Source organism: Eucyclogobius newberryi, unplaced genomic scaffold, assembly GCF_026437365.1.
Source record: "Eucyclogobius newberryi isolate DKJ021-1_F unplaced genomic scaffold, fEucNew1.0.hap1 SCAF_50, whole genome shotgun sequence".
NCBI classification, from domain to species: Eukaryota; Metazoa; Chordata; class Actinopteri; order Gobiiformes; family Gobiidae; genus Eucyclogobius; species Eucyclogobius newberryi.
In genome coordinates this window covers 380,001-382,500 of record NW_027316168.1, presented here as the reverse complement: position 1 = coordinate 382,500, position 2,500 = coordinate 380,001, and the positions used below count along the sequence as shown (strand labels likewise).

Genomic DNA, 2,500 nt, shown 5'->3' with positions numbered 1-2,500 from the left:
AAAAAAGGCCGTTTTGACCTGGAACATTTCGCTCACGGCCATACCACCCTGGACCAGCCCGATCTCGTCTGATCTCGGAAGCCAAGCAGGGTTGGGCCTGGTTAGTACTTGGATGGGAGACCGCCTGGGAATACCAGGTGCTGTGAGCATTTTCACACTTTTTCACCTGTCAAAAAAAAAAAAAAAAAAAAAAAAGAAGTTTTTCATTGAGATATCCCAATTTTGACCGAGCAAGTGGCGTGAAGGTACTCTTCACGAAAAGACAGTGTTTGATATAAAAAAGGCCGTTTTGACCTGGAACATTTCGCTCACGGCCATACCAGCCTGGACCAGCCCGATCTCGTCTGATCTCGGAAGCCAAGCAGGGTTGGGCCTGGTTAGTACTTGGATGGGAGACCGCCTGGGAATACCAGGTGCTGTGAGCATTTTCACACTTTTTCACCTGTCAAAAAAAAAAAAAAAAAAAAAAAAGAAGTTTTTCATTGAGATATCCCAATTTTGACCGAGCAAGTGGCGTGAAGGTACTCTTCACGAAAAGACAGTGTTTGATGCAAAAAAAGCCATTTATACGAGTTTTGACCTGGAACATTTCGCTCACGGCCATACCACCCTGGAACAGCCCGATCTCGTTTGATCTCGGAAGCCAAGCGGGGTTGGGCCTTGTTAGTACTTGGATGGAACACCGCCTGGGAATACCAGGTGCTGTGAGCATTTTCACACTTTTTCACCCGTCAAAAAAAAAAAAGAAGTTTTTCATTGAGATATCCCAATTTTGACCGAGCAAGTGGCGTGAAGGTACTCTTCACGAAAAGACAGTGTTTGATATAAAAAAGGCCGTTTTGACCTGGAACATTTCGCTCACGGCCATACCACCCTGGACCAGCCCGATCTCGTCTGATCTCGGAAGCCAAGCAGGGTTGGGCCTGGTTAGTACTTGGATGGGAGACCGCCTGGGAATACCAGGTGCTGTGAGCATTTTCACACTTTTTCACCTGTCAAAAAAAAAAAAAAAAAGAAGTTTTTCATTGAGATATCCCAATTTTGACCGAGCAAGTGGCGTGAAGGTACTCTTCACGAAAAGACAGTGTTTGATATAAAAAAGGCCGTTTTGACCTGGAACATTTCGCTCACGGCCATACCAGCCTGGACCAGCCCGATCTCGTCTGATCTCGGAAGCCAAGCAGGGTTGGGCCTGGTTAGTACTTGGATGGGAGACCGCCTGGGAATACCAGGTGCTGTGAGCATTTTCACACTTTTTCACCTGTCAAAAAAAAAAAAAAAAAAAAAAAGAAGTTTTTCATTGAGATATCCCAATTTTGACCGAGCAAGTGGCGTGAAGGTACTCTTCACGAAAAGACAGTGTTTGATATAAAAAAGGCCGTTTTGACCTGGAACATTTCGCTCACGGCCATACCACCCTGGACCAGCCCGATCTCGTCTGATCTCGGAAGCCAAGCAGGGTTGGGCCTGGTTAGTACTTGGATGGGAGACCGCCTGGGAATACCAGGTGCTGTGAGCATTTTCACACTTTTTCACCTGTCAAAAAAAAAAAAAAAAAAAAAAAGAAGTTTTTCATTGAGATATCCCAATTTTGACCGAGCAAGTGGCGTGAAGGTACTCTTCACGAAAAGACAGTGTTTGATATAAAAAAGGCCGTTTTGACCTGGAACATTTCGCTCACGGCCATACCAGCCTGGACCAGCCCGATCTCGTCTGATCTCGGAAGCCAAGCAGGGTTGGGCCTGGTTAGTACTTGGATGGGAGACCGCCTGGGAATACCAGGTGCTGTGAGCATTTTCACACTTTTTCACCTGTCAAAAAAAAAAAAAAAAAAAAAAAAGAAGTTTTTCATTGAGATATCCCAATTTTGACCGAGCAAGTGGCGTGAAGGTACTCTTCACGAAAAGACAGTGTTTGATATAAAAAAGGCCGTTTTGACCTGGAACATTTCGCTCACGGCCATACCAGCCTGGACCAGCCCGATCTCGTCTGATCTCGGAAGCCAAGCAGGGTTGGGCCTGGTTAGTACTTGGATGGGAGACCGCCTGGGAATACCAGGTGCTGTGAGCATTTTCACACTTTTTCACCTGTCAAAAAAAAAAAAAAAAAAAAAAAAGAAGTTTTTCATTGAGATATCCCAATTTTGACCGAGCAAGTGGCGTGAAGGTACTCTTCACGAAAAGACAGTGTTTGATGCAAAAAAAGCCATTTATACGAGTTTTGACCTGGAACATTTCGCTCACGGCCATACCACCCTGGAACAGCCCGATCTCGTTTGATCTCGGAAGCCAAGCGGGGTTGGGCCTTGTTAGTACTTGGATGGAACACCGCCTGGGAATACCAGGTGCTGTGAGCATTTTCACACTTTTTCACCCGTCAAAAAAAAAAAAGAAGTTTTTCATTGAGATATCCCAATTTTGACCGAGCAAGTGGCGTGAAGGTACTCTTCACGAAAAGACAGTGTTTGATATAAAAAAGGCCGTTTTGACCTGGAACATTT

At 45.2% G+C, this 2,500-nt stretch overlaps 7 non-coding genes and 2 pseudogenes across 7 annotated transcripts; all 9 read left to right on the top strand.

Annotated features, from left to right (window-relative positions):
• The first annotated feature begins 30 nt into the window (after positions 1 to 30).
• LOC140383433 (5S ribosomal RNA) lies at positions 31 to 149 on the top strand. Its single transcript, XR_011932447.1, has one exon. It is a non-coding gene; the product is annotated as a 5S ribosomal RNA (ribosomal RNA).
• A 157-nt stretch (positions 150 to 306) lies between these two features.
• LOC140382351 (5S ribosomal RNA) lies at positions 307 to 425 on the top strand. The gene has a single exon (XR_011931780.1). It is a non-coding gene; the product is annotated as a 5S ribosomal RNA (ribosomal RNA).
• A 167-nt stretch (positions 426 to 592) lies between these two features.
• Positions 593 to 711, top strand: LOC140382775 (5S ribosomal RNA; annotated as a pseudogene).
• A 145-nt stretch (positions 712 to 856) lies between these two features.
• LOC140383431 (5S ribosomal RNA) lies at positions 857 to 975 on the top strand. The gene has a single exon (XR_011932446.1). It is a non-coding gene; the product is annotated as a 5S ribosomal RNA (ribosomal RNA).
• A 150-nt stretch (positions 976 to 1,125) lies between these two features.
• Positions 1,126 to 1,244, top strand: LOC140382350 (5S ribosomal RNA). The gene has a single exon (XR_011931779.1). It is a non-coding gene; the product is annotated as a 5S ribosomal RNA (ribosomal RNA).
• A 156-nt stretch (positions 1,245 to 1,400) lies between these two features.
• Positions 1,401 to 1,519, top strand: LOC140383430 (5S ribosomal RNA). Its single transcript, XR_011932445.1, has one exon. It is a non-coding gene; the product is annotated as a 5S ribosomal RNA (ribosomal RNA).
• A 156-nt stretch (positions 1,520 to 1,675) lies between these two features.
• On the top strand, positions 1,676 to 1,794 carry LOC140382348 (5S ribosomal RNA). Its single transcript, XR_011931777.1, has one exon. It is a non-coding gene; the product is annotated as a 5S ribosomal RNA (ribosomal RNA).
• Positions 1,795 to 1,951: 157 nt separating this feature from the next.
• On the top strand, positions 1,952 to 2,070 carry LOC140382347 (5S ribosomal RNA). The gene has a single exon (XR_011931776.1). It is a non-coding gene; the product is annotated as a 5S ribosomal RNA (ribosomal RNA).
• Positions 2,071 to 2,237: 167 nt separating this feature from the next.
• On the top strand, positions 2,238 to 2,356 carry LOC140382774 (5S ribosomal RNA; annotated as a pseudogene).
• The last annotated feature ends 144 nt before the right edge of the window (positions 2,357 to 2,500 follow it).